The sequence below is a fragment of the Nipponia nippon genome, unplaced genomic scaffold (assembly GCF_047370975.1).
Source record: "Nipponia nippon isolate SJK-2023a ecotype South Korea unplaced genomic scaffold, ASM4737097v1 scaffold_16, whole genome shotgun sequence".
NCBI classification, from domain to species: domain Eukaryota; kingdom Metazoa; phylum Chordata; class Aves; order Pelecaniformes; family Threskiornithidae; genus Nipponia; species Nipponia nippon.
Window position 1 is genome coordinate 102312 of NW_028262332.1, and position 19261 is coordinate 121572.

The 19261-nt window shown below is 55.7% G+C and overlaps 2 long non-coding RNA genes across 5 annotated transcripts in view; both read right to left on the bottom strand.

Annotated features, from left to right (window-relative positions):
* LOC148056184 (uncharacterized) overlaps positions 1-1418 on the bottom strand; it is a 53871-nt gene extending 52453 nt beyond the window's left edge. For all 4 annotated transcript variants that reach the window (XR_015703626.1, XR_015703625.1, XR_015703627.1 and 1 more), the window contains exon 1: positions 1295-1418. This is a non-coding gene — a long non-coding RNA (uncharacterized LOC148056184). The remainder of the gene's footprint in view (positions 1-1294) is intronic.
* A 15559-nt stretch (positions 1419-16977) lies between these two features.
* LOC148056189 (uncharacterized) lies at positions 16978-18881 on the bottom strand. Its single transcript, XR_015703799.1, has 2 exons — positions 18754-18881; positions 16978-17421 (listed from the first exon to the last, which is right to left on the bottom strand). It is a non-coding gene; the product is annotated as an uncharacterized LOC148056189 (long non-coding RNA).
* Between the last annotated feature and the right edge of the window lie 380 nt (positions 18882-19261).

The window sequence follows — 19261 nt, forward strand, 5'->3', positions numbered from 1 at the left end:
GGAAAAAAAGTCCCTGACAGGTTACCGGACCTTCCCGGCTGTGGTAAAACCATCCGCCCTCGGTACCCCCAATTCCCAGAAGCCCGCAGCACAGCTTGGGTGGGGGGACAGGCAGGTATCCCACCTTGGGGCCCAGAGAGGGGCACAAGTGTTACACGTGGGATTCAGAAAAGGAGTTAATTACCAAGGCCTGCTTCAAAGCGTTCATCATCAAGGCCTGCTTAGAAGAAGTTGGTCACCAACAACTGACAGCTACCAAGGACAGAGTAGAGCTAGGAAGGAAGTGAATCAGCATGCCCGCAGAAACCAAGGACAGAGGACAGGCCTGTAAGGTAAGAAGGAATCTCTGAATGAAAGAGTGAGCTCAGGACAAAGATCATGGGCAGTCTGAACATAAACCAAGAAACTCCCTGAACACTGGCGAGTGTCAGCTGTGTTCTTAACAAAAGGAAACAGCCAAATCAGCATGCTGAGGTGGAAAAAAACAACGAGGTCAACAAGCGGACAGCTGGAACTTGAGGAGAACGACCACCAAGGACCCCCGAAACAAGCCCCAGAATCAAACAGCGCATGCTCCGGTGGGAGGGGAAAGATGGTAATGATTTCTGGGAAATAATTGTAATATCAATGACTTTCCTCGGAAAATTAAGGAGTATGTGCGTTTTAAGTTTGATAAACACTTTGCTGGCGTGACCTACGGCATGCACGCTGGGCGGAGATATCCCCCGTTCATCCAGCGCTGCAATAAAGAAGGCCTGCTTTCTGAATGCCAAATTGGCGTTAGAAAGGTTTTGGGCCGGTTGGCGGTAGCACAAGCATCTGCCAAGGGAGCTGCCTCCAACCAGGAGCGCTCCCCACCGGCTGCTCTGCCAACAACGCCCCGGCGCGTGCTCCCACCAGGAGGCAGAAACAGCTCCGTGTCTGGAAATCCCCATTTCTCAAAGGCTGTCGGCAGAGGCGGGGCTGTCCATCAGCACCAGACCCACAGGAGGGGACAGCAAAGGCCCCTGGCCTGTCCCCACCACAGCATGCCTGCCCCAAAGCCCGGAGCCGCCTGCAGAGAGGAGGCCACTCTGCCTTCCCCTGCCCTGCGGACATCAAACACCCACCTCCAGCTGGCAGGGCTGGGGCTGGCGACCCTGGGGGCAGCAGCAGGAACCGCTCCCACCCTGCTGCTGGGGCTGGCCCTGGGGCTGAGCCCTCGGGCCCAGGGCTGGGGACTGGGCCGTGGCGGGGCCCGTGGGCGGTGAGGCCTCCAGGCCCCTGCCCCAGGCCCATCCCCACTGGCACATACCTGCTCCTGCAGCTCCCCTGGCCCTGTGGCCTGGGCCTGGCCCTGGCCCTGGCCTGGCCCTGCTCCCCCCGGGCCCCGGCTGCCCCCGGCCCGGCTCCCGCCCCTTTCTCCTCAGGCCCCTGGGCCTCGGCCCCCTCCGGCCCCGCCCCACCCGGCTCTGACTGACAGCCCGCCTCCGGCTCCGCCGATTGGCTCCGCCGTGGCCAATGGCGCGGCTGGGGGGGCTGGGCCTGCGCAGGGCGGGAGGGGAGGGAAGGGCGAGGGGCAGGGCCGGGGGCAGGGCCGGGGGGGAGCTGCCCGGGCTTTGCTGGGCACCGGCACGGCTTTCCCAAAGGGTGGCTCTGGCTGTGCTCCAGCCACCGCCCTGGGCAGGAGGAGCTGCGTGCCGGGAGCCGCTGGCAGCGGCCAGGCTGAGCCCAGCACCCAGGGCCTCCCTCAGGCCTCGCTGCCCCCGGGCGCTGAGGAGGAGAGACGCCCTGTGCTGGCGCGGCCCAGGGCGTCCTCCTGCGGCCAGAAGGGAGGACAGAGCCCTGTCCCTCTCCCCACGGGGGCTGACCGCTGTCCTTGGCTTCTGTCCCCGGGGGTCCCCGGTGCTGGCAGGCCCCGCGGGGCCTCGGGGCCAAGCAAATGCCGGGGCGCCAGGGGCTGCTGGGGCCCAGGGCGGCTTTGGGCCTCTCCGAAGCCGAGGCACGGCCGCCCCTTTGCTTCTGCAGGTGCAGTTGTTTGCTACCCCCTGGGAGTCTGGGAGGCCTTCGGGGAAACGAGGAGGTCCCAGCACGCACGCAGGGAGGAGGACAGTGAAAAGGAGCCCTGTCAGGGTTTTTCTGCTGTTTCCCATCTGAACGCAGGCATCTGCGTGCATCAAAGAGCGAGGGGGGCTGCGCTGGTCTTCGCGATAACTGCGCTCCTTTCTTTTTCAGTTGTGTGCCCACCCTTTTCCTTTTCTCCACCTTTTCTTCCTTCCCCTTTCCCCCCCAGCTGCACTCTCTGTTAAAGGTAATGAGGATTTGGCTTTCTGGACACATCATCCGGACACTTTCTAAGTCTGTTTTTACCCTAAGCTGGTCTCTGTGCTCCCAGTTTTAACTCTGTATTCTCTATTGCTGAGATTTATGGAGGACCGGGAATTGGGTGTACTGACTAAAACGACAGATATTCAAATGCAATCCTGCCTAGAGGATTAATGCTGTCATTTAGGTATTCACGCGGTCCAGTTCTCTCTCAGCTACACTGGCATTGTTTGCCTGCTCCTGTTTTCCAGCCGCCTTAAAGATACGCCTCTCCACCACAATTAGTAGATGTCATCAGCTTGTGGTTTTGCCATGTCTTTCTGATGTTGGTTCTGAAGAAATAAAGTAGACGGATGAGTTACAGGGAGTCTCAGAAAGACAGTACAGCAGCATCCTGGTACCCATGAAGCATTTGCAAGCAAAAAACCCTGAATTTATGTGGCTCTGCATGTAGACTTTGGGCATATTCCTGCAGGAGTTGCTGCAGTGCTTTCAGGCACTACCTAGTAATTCTGGACGCCACAGCGTTGTGCTTATAAACCTGGCCTTGTTTTGGGGGTTAATTTCAATGCGTATGCTTAGTGCTGTCTTGCCAATGCATCCTGCGTTTCTGGCTGGATGGCACCCTCTCCTGGTATTGTAATGCTGCCCTGAAAGGAGAGGAGAGATGCTGCTGGCATCAAAGCTCAAAGCAATACCCGTGTGTGGGGATAAGGTAGATATGGTAGATATCTGAACACAGGGCTTGGGCTCCCACAAAGAAACACTGTTCTAAAGACTCTGCTGCTGACATTTCTGTTATTTCCTTGTCAGATGAGTGATTTTTTTCACTGAAGGAGACTTGCACTTGGACGTGTCTAGGCTATGACTGTTCTTTCTCCGACACTCAAGTACTCCACCTGGTAGCTATTTGTAATACTAGGGGTAGAGACATTGGCTGAAGTGGCCTTTGTGTTTTGATGGCTGATTCATTCTAAACAATGTAGCCTTGTAGTAATTTTCCAAACATTACCTTTATGTATTTTCCAGTACAAGACAGCATATGTTGTGAATAGAATGGATTTGATTCAGCGTAGTAAAAACTGAGCAATGCCATCGTTCGCACAGTTCTAATGGGAATACTGGGATCAGGCCGTGGGCATTTTGCCCCTCTGGGAAGGCCCTGAGGTGGCAGCAGGTGGAGGGAGAATCGGGCTTGAGCATCCTCCTTCTTCAAGTTCTTCTGCACTGTTGAGAAACGAGGGACTGCTTGGCCCGTATTCCTGCTGCTCCTTTCTGCGGCTTTCCTTTGCCACACTGCAGGGCATGATTTTTCCAACTAAACTGAAGAACACATCAGCCTGCTCCTGGCTACACAGGCGCATTGTGTTAATGCTTGTGAGCATCGGCTCTGAAAGAGATTCAGCAAAATAGCCTCAGATAAAATCAGGTAAAATGAAGTAATAGGAAAAGAAAACAACAAAATAAAATAAAAACGCATAAAGCAAGGTAAAGTAAAGTAAGATTAACCAACATAAAATAAAATAATAAAAATTAAACCCAAAGAAAATTTAATAAAATCAAATACAATAACATCACATGAAAGAAACTAAACTAAAATAACAAAAACCAACATAAGAAGACAGAAAATAAAATAAAGTAAAATCAAGTAAGCTAAAATAAAATCCTGTGTCTACTTGTATCCCTTTTGATTTGTGTCTTCAAAAGTGTTTCTGGAGCTGTAAACCCCCTGGCATTTCAGGCAAAGAGTGGTCTCCTTGCTATGCGCCTCATCGTGAGTGCAGGGAAGAGAAGCGAAGAGAAGAGAAGAAGAGTAGAGAAGCGAAGCGAAGCGAAGCGAAGCGAAGCGAAGAGAAGAGAAGAGAAGAGAAGAGAAGAGAAGAGAAGAGAAGAGAAGAGAAGAGAAGAGAAGAGAAGAGAGAAGAGAAGAGAGAAGAGAAGAAGAGAAGAAGAGAAGGGTTGAGTTGGCAGGGACCTCCAGGGATCCTTCAGGACTATCTAGCTGAGGTGAAGACGACTAGCAGGAGCAAGACAAAGGCTGAGAGGGCTGCCATCACTTTCAGGAAAGGTCTTGAGGGTGAAGGCCAAAGGAGGAGAAAAGCTCTTGAGTGCAAGGAAAAAGAGGGTCAAGAAGAGAAAACAATTTGGGACTTCTTTCCCAGAAGAAGACCTCACCATAAGCAGGGTAGTAGCAAATGTCCCTTGGTGCATCGGTCAGGAGCGGCGAGGCCATCCTGCACGTGCTCTACTGCTCTGCACAGTTCACGCAGAGGGAACCCAAAGCCTTGCTTTCACCTCTGGCATCCCCACAACCAAATGAATGGCTATGGTACAAAGAGCCTTCACGACGCAGTCTGAAGGTCCAGCTGTATTTAGCGGGACGCCCAGCAGCTGTGCCCGGTGCATGGCCAGCAAGGGCAGGGACAGCCCCCTGAGCCTCCTGGGCCCAGGGACTGCCTCGGGGCCAGCACCCCTGAAAGGTTTAAAGCCAAGGTAGACAAAACTACTGCATGAAAATGCTTCCTGAAAGAATGAAAGCCTAGGGGCAAGGAAGATATTTTACATATCTTAATCACTTAACTAAACAAAAGAAAGGCCTATGTGATTTAGAGTGTAGTTAGAATGGTTGTAAGATAAGGGGGCTCCGGGATAATCCCATCTCAGACAACTGGGCCTTGGGAGAAGAAATGCATGGAAGACCGGAAGTCACAAAAGAATGACAACAGCCTTGAAGGACACCGTTTAGGTGATCCTAGGACTGAGTTTGCAGAGAAGCAAGGGTCGGTCAGCGAACACAGTGAAGAAGACTACGAGCCTTCATCTGAAGACTCCCAAAGAGCACTTGAAGACCACCACGGGAGACGACTGTGCATGCAGATCGGACATTTGCATATGTTAATGAGTTCCAGGAATTCTCATGTTCATGTAAATGATTTCTTGGAATTTCTGTGAATATGTAGGACTTTATAGTATATAATCTCTGAAGGTCTACCAAATCGTTGGAGCGCTTCTGGTGGAGAATCCCCAGTGCTGCCCAGCGCTGCAATAAAGAATACCTGCTTAATAGTGACTTCATTGCTATTGAGTTTCATTTCAGGGACTCTCTGAATACTCGGTTTCTCCCCTGGGGAGATTCAGACTGTGAGGAGAAGCACCCGTGAATGTTTGTATCAGTTTTGGCGACCCAGGTGGGACCCTCTCTGTTTGGCTGCAGGACCCGTTGAGAACGGGATTCCCTAGGGTACCCCCGGAAAATTTCCGGAGGGACTCCTTCTCTGAATCGGATCACTGCGGGAGCAGATAAGGACCGTCTTCAGAAAAAGGTATTCTTTCTTAAATTTGGTTTGGGACTAGGCATTTGTTGGAAACCCCTGTAAGCCGTGAGTGGTTCACACTTGGTGGAGTATACCGGGCTGCTAGCGCCTTAAAGGAATACGCTTGGGAGCACTTCGGTGCTCATTTGGAACACTTGCATTTGGATACATTGGATCTTGGCTTTGGAACTCGGTTATTTGGTTTTGGGATTGTGTTTGGCATGTTACAAGGACAAGTAGTTGCTCTGTGTTTGCTTTTAGGAGTTTTGTTCATTGTATTGGTATGTGAGCGTTTTTGTTGTCAAAAGTGTCTATACCGTCCTGTGCGTGCGTGAATGAGACGTACTCTTAGTACAAAGTGAGTGCGGAGTCCTGATCCGTGGTTTCCTTGTCCCACAAGGGAAACGGCCGGAGATGGACGAAGCGAAAGAAAAAGATTGTATGGATGTAAAACAGTAATTCTGTAACCCTCTAAGTGGTAAAGTGTGGACGGTGGAACTAACTGTTAAAATACTGCGGGAATACAGGAGAGAACTGGGACCAATAAAATGGGAGGGTCACAACAAAGTAAAGAGATACCAAAGAAATCTCCATTAGGTTGCATTTGATATCACTGGAAGGACATAGGGGGTCCTCCTGCAGGAAACGTGAATAAGAAAACTCTAATTAAGTATTGTAATCAATGATGGCCATTGTATAAATTAGATGATGAAGAAAAGTGGCCTTTGAATGGGACTCTGAAGTCTAATGCCTTGCTGCAACTCCTCTGTTATTTTTAAGGAGGGAGGGAAAATGGGACGAAGCTCTGTATGTGGATACGTTTTCACCCTTCGAAATCACCCCGAGTGGCAGAAAGATTGTGGTTTTAATTTTGCTCCCCAAGATCCCATGGTGTTGGCTTTGGAAAAGGAAAATCAGAAAGAGTTCGGGAAGTTGAAGCGATGTTGTTCAGCATGTAGTATTGGACAGAGGTGTTGGAAGGTGAAAGAGAAACCCAGAAAGGCGGAAGAAAAGTGCCTTTCCGGATGGATGATGTGGATAAGTGGAAGGATGCAGTGAAGAGGTACAGGGAGGACCCAAGTGGGGCTGCGAAAAGGTTTGAGTGGATTACTAAGAACTTGGACCCGGATTGGAAAGATGTGGATCTTATGCTAGATGCTAGGACTGAACCTGAGAAGCAGCTTGTATTAAAGGCAGCCCGAGCTCCTGTAGAAACACAGACTGAGGGACGAGTTTTACAGGGCACAGCTGAAGATCCTGCGCCCTCCAGGGACCCAGGTTGGGACCCTAATGATCCAGCTCCGTACTGTTTGATTGCAACGATACTGAACCTGGATCAAATTTGGAATAGAACATGCGATCCCAAAGGCAGGTAACTGGTCGGCTCTGTATGCTGTCAAGCAGGGGCAGACTGAAACGCCCACGGAGCTTTTAGATCGCTTATGGGCTGCTGTGAGAAGATTTACTACTAGTCAGAAGCTGCCACACAGCAGCTGGTATCTCTGTTTCTGGGACAATCCACTAATGGTATCAGAAAGAAACTTGAGAAACGTAGGGAACCAGACATAAGGAATTTAGAAAAGTTGCTGGAGGAAGCGTGGAGAGTATATCGGAATGGGGAGGGGAGGACAGAAGGAAAGTGGGAAAGGAGATAGTGGCTCCGTTAGCCACATTCTCTGTATTGAATCAAACCTTGTTACCTCTAAGTAAACAAAATGTTCATGTTGTGGGAGCAACTGGGCAGGTTGAAAAGGTTTTTTTCTTGAGACCATTAAAATTTAGAATTGGGAAGAGTGTGGGGATTCACAAATTTCTCCACCTGCCTGAGGCTCCTAGACCATTGCTGGGGAGAGACCAATTAGAACAACTAAATGCCGAAATAAAATTTAGAAACGGGGAAACTGAATTTAAAATACCAGATGAAAATCAGACTGAAATTTTAAGTTTGGTTCTTACTGACCCCAAATTAAAGAAGAAGAAATTACACAAGAAATAAAAGACCAGGTATACCCAGGAGCGTGGGCCTCAGGAATGCCTGGAAAGGCTAAAAATGCTGAATTGGTTGTTGTTAAACTCAAAGGAGGGGCACGACCTGTTAAGATAAAGCAATACCCCTTGAAATTGGAAGATAGGCGAGGGGTACAAAGTATTATAGAAGAGTTTATAAAATTTGGACTATTAACTGAATGCTCTTCAGAATATAACACTCCCGTGCTGCCTGTCAAAAAGCCTGACGGCAAAACTTATCCACTGGGGCAAGATTTGCGGGCAATAAATCAAATAGGTGAAGATTTGTATCCAGTAGTGGCCAACCCCTGTACTCTCAGTGGTTTACTGTATTAGATTTAAAGGATGCATTCTTTTGCCTTACCTTGGCTCCAGAAAGCTGCAATTTATTTGCCTTTGAATGGGAAAACCCTGATACAGGACGAAAAACCCAACTGACCTGGACAGTGTTACCCCAAGGATTTAAAAACAGCCCTACCATTTTTGGAAATCAGTTAGCTAAGGAATTAGAGACCTGGGAGAGGCCCCCAGGAAACGGGATTCTTTTGCCGTATGTGGATGATACATTAATAGCCACAGAAAAGGATGAAGAGTGTAAGGAACGGACTGTGAGCTTGTTGAACTTTCTGGGATTAAGCGGTTATCGCGTCTCATTACAGAAAGCCCAAATCTTGAAGAAGGAAGTGATATACCTGGGATTCGTGATTTCTAAGGGACAAAGACAGCTCGGGAATGACCGAAAGGAAGCTATCTGCAGAACTCCAGAACCCAACACGGTAAAAGAGCTTCGAACCCTTTTGGGAATGACAGGTTGGTGCCGGTTATGGATCTCTAATTATGGACTTTTGGTTAAACCTCTGTATGAACTGTTGAAAATAGCCAGACACAATTACTGTGGACTGATGAAGCTGAGAGGGCATTCAAGGAACTGAAATTGGAGGTAATGAAAGCTCCAGCTTTGGGCCTACCAGATGGAACGAAACCTCTCTGGCTGTTCTCGTATGAAAGGCAAGGAGTGGCTCTGGGAATTCTGGCCCAGAAGCTGGATCCTTATAAATGAGCTGTAGCGTACTTCTCTAAACAATTGGATGAAGTAAGCAAAGGATGGCCGGGATGCCTTTGGGCAGTGGCCGCCGTTGTTTTGATTGTCCAAGAAGCTCAAAAATTTCCTTTGGGACAAAAGATGATTGTGCACACTTCCCACACTGTAACCTCCGTTTTAGAACAAAAAGGGGGACCCTGGCTTTCACTATCAAGATTCTTGACATATCAAGCAGTTTGGATGGAACAGGATGATATGGAAATCGTTACATCTACAATTATCAACCCTGCTTCCATTTTAAGTGATAAACAGGAAATGGAGACCGTCGTGCATGATTGTATAGAAACTATAGAAACCGTATATGCAAGCAGAGCAGACCTGAAGGAGGAGCCACTGGAGGAAGCCGACCGAACGGGGTATACTGATGGGAGCAGTTTCGTAAAGAACGGAGTTCGAATGGCAGGATGTGCTGGAACCACCACAGAGCGACTGGTGGAAGCGAAGTCACTCCCTAAGGGCACATCTGCACAACGAGCTGAAATGAAATAATTGCCCTAGGGAGAGCGTTGGAGCTGGCCGAAGGGCTGCGAGTAAATATCTGGACGGATTCAAAATATGCCTTGGGTGTAGTCCATGCCCATGGAGCAATTTGGAAGGAACGAGGACTCTTGACTGCTCAAGGGAAAGGTATAAAACGTGCTGACAGAATTTTGCGACTTTTAGATGCTGTACAACTTCTGTCAGCAGTGGCAATTATGCACTGCAAAGGACATCAGAAAGGTAACACTGACAGGGAAGTGGGAAATTGGCTGATTACAAGGGCAGGCGAGCTGCAGAACAAGGTGAGGTATTAAGCATAATTCCTGAAAAATCTTTGCCACCACCTGAAACAATTGAATGTGATGAAAAGGATCAAAAGCTGATGACTAACTTAGGAGCTGAAATCAGCCCATCAGGATGGGCACTGCTGAAAGATAACAGAATAATAGTTCCCTTTAGCATATTATGGGAACTTATAAAAACAGAGCACGACGAAACTCATTGGGGAACTGAAACCTTAACCAACTCTCTTCTTAAGCAAATTGTAGCTAGAAATTTCTATCAGACTCTAAAGACTGTAGTTAATAGATGTGAAGTATGCTTAAAGAACAACCCAAAAGTAGAAAACCGTGTGAAATTTGGAAATATCAGCAAAGGAAATGTTCCAGGTCAAAACTGGCAGATAGATTTCTCGGAACTCCCCAGAAAAGGGGGATATAGGTATTTGCTAGTATTAACTGACCCTTTTTCTGGGTGGCCTGAAGCCTTCCCTTGCAGAACAAATAAAGCCCGAGAGGTAAAAAGAATTCTGTTAAAGGAAGTTATTCCTAGATTTGGAGAACCAGAGGCAATGTCCTCTGACAAGGGACCACATTTCATATCACAAGTGGTCCAGCAAGTTAGTAAGTTTTTAGGAATCTGTTCCGATCCAATGTCGGGGGAGGTTTCAATACGATCCCAGGGACGAGATTAAGACGCTGGAATCGGTCAGATGTCGTACAACCTTTTACTTCAATTTGAGGGGAGAAGAGAACGGAGGGAGGAGGGAGGGCAAGGGAGGAGAGGAAAAGAATAGGGGAGAGAGAGAGAGAGAGAGAAGGAGTTTATCCACCACTCCGAGTCCAATGATCTTCCGCTGGGTCTTTGGTGGCCTCAGGCTTCGTCGGGGACGGAGGGGGGCGGGGCCTTGAGGGTGCAGGAACGGAAGGAGTGGTCGCGCACGCCGCCGCCGCCTCCCCCGCCGAGGGGCACGTGTGCTCCTTATATAGGGGCTCTCACGGATGCGCGGATCACAAATACGTACGTGCGGTTTCTCACGGACGTGCTGCTCCCGCCTCTGCTCTTCTGCGCATTTAGTCCCTGTGCAGGGGCACGAGTTTGTTTTTCTCAAAACTGTGGAGAAGAGGGCTTTCTCGAAGCACAACGCTGGATAGTGCTACAGCGGCAATGTCGAGACAAAACCGAATTTCATAACGGTTCTATACAGGTGATTGGGGGGGGGGGGGTTAATACAGCCTCTGCCCACAGGTGGGCAGCGGGTGGGCAGCGGCGCGCACCAAGCGGGCGGCACCAAGCGCAGGGCATCTGAGGACACCAATGGGCCCGCCTCGGTGCTCCAGCCACCCAGAAGCCCTGGGGACGCCGGGGGGCAAAGCGCCCCGCCCCCGCCGCCCACCCGCCCACCCCGCCCGCTGCTGCTCGAGAAGGCGCGCAGCACGCATCCCCGCGCCATGCGACCCCACGACAGGCTGCTGCGCAAAAAGGTCCAGGCCAAAACACTGCGGGGGCCGAGGACGCCCCGCTCCGACCTGAGGGCCCACCTGCTGGCCTCCATCCAAAGCTTCCACCCGCTGGGGCAAAGGGTGAAGGCGGTGGGGCCCGTGCGCCAACCGCCCCAGCCGGAGCCCCAGGCCGGCCCCAGCGTGCCCCCCAAGGTCCCCAGGCCCCTGCCCCCTGCCCCCACAGCCGGCGAGGGGCCCGCTGCCTCCGAGGCCCCAGCTGACGGCCAGAAGGAGACGGCCCCGGCGGCGCCATCGAGCAGCAAGGCGCGCACCGGGGCTGCCGCCAAACCCAAGCGGCCCAGCTGGCTGCGCCTGTCGCCCACGGGGGGCCAAACCCCGCGGGAGGGGCTGCCGCAGCAGCTGCACATGCCGCCGCACCTGCCGCGCCCTCCCGCCGACTCCGCGCTGCCGCCTGACTCCCGCTGGCCCCGGGCTAGGCCCACCCCGCTGGAGGAGCAGGAGGAGTCCGTGCCCATCACGCCTGAGCAGCGGCCCGAGCGGGAGCGCCTCAAGAAGCTGGCCCAGGAGGAGCGGCAGCGGGCGGCCCTGCAGATGACACTGGGGCAGCTGCAGTTTTTTGTGCAGAGGGAGATCGACATGCAGATAGCCGACGCCTACGGCTACCCATAAGCCACCGCTCCAGCACCGTCCCCCCTACCACCCACGCACAGAGCAGATGCGCAGGCAGGGACCTGCACCCACCTGCTCCATCCCCAGCCCTCTCCCACATCCCCCCGCTTCTTCTTTCAGTCATTAAAAGGCTTGCCTGTTCGCTTTGCAGCGCCTCTCTCTGCCTGCGGCCATTTGCTCAGCGGGGGTGGGGGGGGTGGGTTGGGGGGGGTTTAACGCAGCCTCTGCCCACCCCGCGGGTGGCTGAGCTGGGCTGGGGATGGCCACCCAGACGATGGGTAGACGGGGCATCGCTCCGGGTGGCAGGCGCCCGTGGGAGAAACCACACTGATTCGCACCAACGCCGGGAGGACGCAGGCCTCCAGCACTGCCCCACTACCCGCATCACCGCCCCGGTACCGCCATCACCAGCACCGCCCCAGCACCAGCATCACTGCCGGCCAGCTGGATCCGGCTCTGGCAAGGAGCCGCGGCCGCCCCAGGGGGCCAGGCAGAGACAGCCTGAGCGCGCAAAACGCAGCTCGCCCCGTGGCCGGCCAGCGGGCGTCGCTGGCCAAGGCTCGCGTGCCGAGATCCCGCAGCTGCCGCTGCAACGCCTGCACGGCTCGCTCGGCCCCCCTCTATGGCCTCGTCCGGCGCTGCCCGGACCTCATCCACCAAAAACCCCTGCCCACACGCCAGCCCTCAGCCGCTCTCACCAGCAACTCGCAAACGGCCCGTGCCGACCGAGGCCAGAGGCTAGGACGCAAAGGGTCCAAATACAGGGGCCAAGATTCTTTCACGCACGTGCCGGGTCCCAGCCCAACTGGGGCAGCCCCAGTGTGCCTTTACACAGGGTTCTTGTACCCTTCAGTCGGTCAAGGACCAGACCACTTGACTGATCACTCCCACCCACGCTACCCACTCCTCATCACAGGCCAACTTTGCAAAGCAGCTCTAGTTTTGCAGCATTCTTGCTGCTTGTCTACCGAGCCGCATCTCCCCGTACTCCGTCTCGCTACAGTTCCTCATCTCTGAGGCCGGACGACGCCGGCAGGGTTTCAAAGACGTGGCAGAGGGGCTAGGATGCTGCCGTTATCTTGCTGGGCCCGGGGGATCCTTTCTCCGTCACGGACAGCTCTAAGCTTCCCGGAAGCAACGTCCTTCTTTCCAGGGCCGGGCTGTGCTCTCCTTTCTTTTCCTTCAGCGTGAGCAATACCACAGCCTCCAGGAAAACTCCACTACCTCCTCACATTGCAGGGGATCACGTGAACTCCGCGTCTCTCTCTCTCTCTCTCTCTCCCCCGCCCCCTCTCTCCACAAACCAACCTAATACACCTTCATCCTCTAAAGGCTGGTTGATGAAATGGTTAAGGACGGGACTCTTGGTAACGTGCCCTGAGGGTCCCAGCAGCCAGGGCCCCAAAAAGCCAGGGACAGGCTGACGGAGAGCCAGCAACCGCTGGGCTAGGACACCATCCCGGGGCTGGGAAAGCACCCTTGGGATGGGAAGCCATCATGCGGATGGCAAACCACCGTTGGGATGAAAAACCCTTGTGGGGGTGGGAACCCATCCTTCGGGACAGGAAAGCATGGGCAGGATGGGCAATCCTTGAGATGGGCAGCTGTTGCAGTAGGAAAAATCAACCCAGCGCAAGGCTGGCTGCAGCAGGTGCTGGCGGAATGAGCGCCGTGAAGACGAGGGCTGCTTGCCCCCAACAAACCCCACCCGGACCAAGCGCCATGGCAGGTACAGCAGCAGGCTCCCGCTCCTCCCGCTGCTCCTGCCCTCCAGGTAGCCCCCCAGCCGCCTCTGCCCGCCAAGCTCTCACCCCATTGCTCCTCTGTGCTTCCCCCAACAGACAGGTTCCCTCTCTGGCTGCCGATGGCATTGGAGGTGCCCAGCGTGAGCGTCACCGCCCCAGCCATGCCGCCACCGGTCACTGCCAGCGTGCTGCCCTCCTCTGGCCCGGGGCTGCCGCTGTCCCGCGGGCCTGCTCGGGTGCACACTGTCACCTCCCAGCCGGCCCAGGCCACTGTCTGGCAGGGGGTGCCGGGGCCCCTGGGGGCCCCAGGCCAGGTGGCGCAGCTCCCTGGCATGGTGCCGCTTCCCCCCGTGGTGCAGCTCCTCCCGATGGCGCAGCTCCCCCCTGTCGTCCAGCTTCCTTCTGGGGGTCAGCTCCCTCCTGGGGTGCAGCTCCCCCCGATGGTGCAGCTCGCCCCTGTTGTGCAGCTTCCCCCTGTCGTGCAGCTCCCCTGCAGGGTGCAGCTCCCCACCAGGCCTGCTCCCTGTCCCCCTGCCTACGGCTGGGGACAGCAGGTGGTGATGGGGACACTGGTGCCCCACCAGCCAATGGGCCTGGGGCCGTGGGCCGTGTGCCAGGGGGAGACCCTGAACCCCACAGGCCCCCCCGTGCTCCTCACCCTGCCCAGCAGCGCCCACAAGCCATTGGAGGCCTCCAGCAAGGACGGGGCGGCCGTCGAGGACAGTGTCCCTGCTGCCAGCCCCCGCCACACTGCTCTGCCTCTGCCGACTGGCAGAACCACGACGAAGCCCAAAGGTGAGGTCTGGGGGGTGGCAGAGCCCATGGACGGGTGGCCAAGCTTAGCAAAGCTGGCATCGCCCCGGGGTTCGATTGCTTTTGTTTCCTTTTTCAGCAGCGGTGACCACCCCGGGGGCCCCGGGGAAGCCCGCGGATCTGCCCCAGCAGGGGCCAGACGCCTTCGCCGAGGCCTTTCCTGAGCAGGCAGAGGACACCACCGTCAGCCGTGTGCTCGCTTGGCTCCACACCACGGACAGCGAGGACACCGTCCCCGATGTCCCCGACAGCCCCAGCTTGGCCACCTTCCTCCACGAGCTCCCCGACCTCTCCGAGTACGTGGCGGAGGGCGGCAGCCCCAAGGAGCGAGCGGTGCCGGCGGGGCTGGGGGACAGCGTGGGCACCGTCCCCCATGTCCTCGACTTTACTGCCTTCCTCAATGAGCTCCCCAACCTCCCCAAGTACGTGGCGGACGATGGCTACCCCAAGGAGCAAGCAGTGGCAGCGGGGCTGGGGGACAGCGAGGACACCGTCCCCGGTGTCCCCGAAGTCCCCGACTTGAGCACCTACCTCAACAAGCTCCCTCATTTCTTGGAGCACAGGGCATACGGCGGCAGCCCCAAAGAGACAGAGGCAGTGGCGGGGCTGGGGGACGGCGAGGTCACTGTCGATAATGTCCCCGACTCTACCAACTTCCTCAGCCACCTCCCTGACTTCTCCGAGTACGTGGCAGAGGGCAGCTGCCCCAGTGAACGAGTGGCGGCGGCGGGGCTGGGGGACAGCGAGGACACTGTCCCTGATGGCCTTGATTTCCCCAACAGCCTCGCCAGCACTGCTTTCCTCAATGAGCTCCACGACTTCTCGGAGTACGTGGCGGACGGCGACTGCCCCCAGGACCAAGCCATGGCGGCGCGGCTAGGGGACAGCGAGGACACCATCTTGACCACCAACGTCCCCAACTTGACCACTGACGTCCTCAATGAGCTCCCTGACCTCTCCGAGTACGTGGCGGAGGGTGACTGCCCCAATGAACGAGCCGTGGCAGGGGGGCTGGGGGATGGTGAGGACACTGTCCCCAGTGTCCCCGTCATCCCCAGCTTGACCACCTCCCTCAACAAGCTCCCCCACCTCTTGGAGTACAGGGCAGAGGGCGGCTGCAACAAGGAGCAAGTGGCAGCGGTGATGCTGGGGGACGGTGAAATCACCTTCCCTGATGTCCCCGACAGCCTTGCCAGCACCGCCTCCTTCAGCGAAGTCCCCGACTTCTGGGACAACGGGCTGGAGGGCAACTGCCCCAAGGACCGCCTGGCAGCGGCAATGCTGGGGGACGCCAACCCCTTCTGGGGGGGGCCGGCCTCCCCCTTGCAGGACCCCGAGGGGAAGCAGGGCACGGTGGCGGCAGACCTCCCCACCTGGCTGCCACTCAGCCCCTCGGACACTTCTGAGGAGAGCTCTCCAGAGACTTCAGAGGACAGTCCTGTGGAGAGTCCCCACAAGGATCCCCTGAAGGCTCTTGCGGAGACTCCCCTGCTGAGCCCCCTGCAGATCCCGCTCCTGAGTCCCCTGGCCAGCCCCCCGGCTGCCCCCCAGCGTCATCCACCCCGCACGGCCCAACTGGTGCAGGAGGCGTTGCGGAGGCAGCCCCGGGTGCTTTTGACCCGCTTGCCGCTGCCGCCGGGTGCCGCCTCCTGCCAGATGGTGCCCAGATCGGGAGAGATGGGCGGCAAGAAGGCCAAGCGCTCCGCACCAGCCAGCGCCCCCAAAACACAAGAGACCACCCTGCGCGACAGCATCCCACCAAAGAAAAAGAAGAAGAGGGTGGTTGTGCCAGGTGCCCAGTAACTCAAAAACGCTGTCAGAGGGGAAGGTGGGCGGGCACGGCACGGTGGGGGTGGCAGCGGGCAGCAGGCAGGACACAGCAAGCGGAGAGCATCCAACAGCAACAACGTGCCTGCCAAGCCATCTAGAAGCCAGAGGGATGCCAAGGGGCAAAGGCCCCTCGCACACCTGAGGGGACAGGTTTCATGCAGCCCGTCTACTGAAACCCCGCAGCACGGAGGCCTTAAACTTCTCGCCCGGGGCTCTGGCCCCAAGCCCTGCCCCGGCCCGGGGACCCTTGCCTGCCCCGGTCCCCCAGCCCCACGCACTTTGAGCTACGGCTCCCCGCTGCCCGGGGGCTGCGATACGTTCCATGGAACAGGTGACATGGTGCTGCCGGCCGCTGGCGCCACTGGTGTCGCGGCCAGGCCGTGCCCCGTGGCTCCCGGCAGCAGTGGGCCGTGCGGGAGGAAGCTGCGGAGCGGTGGGGGCAGGGGCAAGGCAGGGCAGACGCCCGCACCACTCTGGTATGCGGGAGCCCTCTCTGCCCGCCATCACGCTGCCGGCCCTGGGCCCACCCAGCGCCACTTCCACTTCTGCTGCCTTCACACCGCGGCCCTGCCCGGCACAGGCTGCAGCCGCGGTGCCACCTCGCCGTTCCTAAAGGAACAACCGCCCCTGAACCAGCATCCCCACCCCGGCCTGGTACCCACACCCCTGCTACTGCCAGCTCCGCCCTGGCCTGCTGCTGACAGCCCCACCGCCGGCATCCCCACCGCGGGCTGCAACCAGCATCCCCAGGAACAGCATCCCCACCCCGGGGCTGAGGAGGCCCCGCTACGACCTGAGGGTGCACGTGCTGACCTCCATCCCGCGTTTCCACCTGCTGGGGCAAGGACTGAAGGTGGTCATCTGAAAGCTACTGAAATACCCAGTAGTTCAGCTCATTGCAATTGCTTAAGACATTTTCCTCATGAAAAGAAGCAAGAAAGATCAGTCACAACTATGCAGAAAACCTGCCATTCACATACACAGTGCCCACACAGGAGCATTATCAAGGCCCTGCCTAGACACAAAAGATTAATTTAATGCACCGGGGAGGAGAGAGCAGGAACAGCGCTCTGGCACCCACGATGAGTAACAACAATTTCTGCTCTGAACTGGGGCTTAGTCAAAGGGCAAGCACAGTACTGGTCCAGACAGGAAACTGAGCGTATCGCTTAATCCCGGGCGCCACACGCACTGGACCTTCTTCCATCGCCTCCTGCCGACGAATGGTTTCCCAGGCTCTTCCATCTCATCGCAGCTGCACGCTGGCTCCGGGCTGACTGGGGGAACTTCTCAGCGCTTTAACTTTGCTTCGGGCTTGCTACGAGCACGAGGCTTCATCCCTTTGGCTTGGCCCCCAGCAGAAGCTGGGCAAGTGGCAGGTTTGCAAGTGCCTTGATGGAACGGAGCTTGGACACCTACCAGGCATTAAAAACCAACCAAAGAAAAAGCCAGAGAAACTGCGTTAGAGAGCAGCAGAAAGACACAACGGGGCTCAGCACTGTTTCACACACGGCGTTTGGAATTTGGGAGACTGGGGCTCCCAACAGACTCGCCTCTTGCAATGGAAACATCCTGTAGCTTTTGAGCCTGACAGAAATATTACAGACTGCCCCCATCCCTACGCTGCAGCTGCCCCAAGCGTTTGCTTGTCCATGTCCAGCTCTCTTCCATGCTGACAAGGGATGTTTAATCTGCAAAAGAGGCAGTCCTACAAACCGCCAGCCAAATGCCTCTTCTCTCTCAGATGTGAAAACTGCAGTGAAAGACAACACAGGTACCAGGACAAGGCTTCTGCTCTGGCTTACGTTTTCAAAAGCAAGGTCTTCCCAACCTCTCTTTTCCAGCTGCCGCCAACACCTGCAGAAAGGGTCTGCTTTTGATCAGCTGGATGATGAGTGCTAACTACCAAATCCCAGTACAGGACGTTACACCGCAGGCTGCAGATTTCCAGCCCAACCCCAAGGACTGAATAACCTCCCTCCTGCCATTGGGCTGACGGCAGTATTGCACATCCCCTGGCTTCTCCAGCTTCTCCTTCTGCAGGCCTCTCGGCTGTTAACACGCCAAACTTCCCAGCCCCCTGCGTTTTGAGAAGGCTTGTTTTGGCTTGGACTAGAGTACCAGTTAGCACCTGCACTCCTGAACCCTCGTAGACCTGAGCGTGCTCCTCACAGCTCCGTACCGCTCTGCCCTGGGGGAAGTGAGGCTCAGGGGGAGCCGTGCTGCACAGATATGTGCTGGAAGGCAGCGCAATGAGAATACGGATACGAGACTGGTGGGGGAAAGGTCGAGTATCGACCCTGGGAAGCGTGATGCCAGATCAGTGTCTGCAGCAGGATCCAGGCAGCCACAGAGCTGAGCAGCGACTCTCTTTGGAGACCACGAGGCAACGGGTACCCTCACTCCCACAACCCGCTCTAGATGACATCCCACCTCTTGCATCCTTGCCCTCCCTTTCCCCTCCAGCTTGCCAGACATACGGCAGTGGCAGCAGGTCACTCCCGTTCTGCTCCCTACATCCCCCCTTGATGACTTGAAGGAAGGCTGCTCCCGGCATCTTCCTCGTGCCCACCCCAGCCTCCCTCAACAAGTCGACTGCAGGCCACTTCTGCTTGCGCAGGAGCTTAGGCAGCGTGACAAGATCCTGGGGTGCACAAAGAAGGGGGTGCTGCCCTTCCCCCAGGGCCGTTGGCTCTCTGGTGGTGAGCACTGGGAAAGCTGGGAAAACACCCTGAGAGCACCCTTACCCAGTCGCCGTGCCAGGAGGTGTGACACCATCGGGGGAAAGCAGCGCAGCTCTACGGATCTGTTCTCATCTCTCCAGCCTTCCTTTTCTCCTGACGGTTTCCGTCAGCAGGGTTTGCTCCTGAGTTCTTGCAGATGCAAACAGAAACCCTGCCGTTATGGCTGAGGAACTAACTCACCCAGGAGCCATTTTTCCAGAAAGGGCTACGGTTACTTGTCCGACAGAAGCCACGCCCAAACAGAGTTTCTGAGGCACCTCCTGAGCACAGGCGTGCAAACAAGGGATCGCTAAGACTCAGAGTAACTCGCATCATTTAAGAACCCACAACAGGCAATTCAATGTGAAAAGGAGCACAAAGAAAGGGGTCTTTTCAGAATCGCTATCTCTTTCTTTTTCATGCCCGTATTTTCCTCACCACGGGGAGCAAACACAGACTCTGCAGCCCCTGCAGGCACATACGGTTCTGTGGGACAGAGGGGAGAAGAAAGTAGAGAGACCTGAAGAGGGAA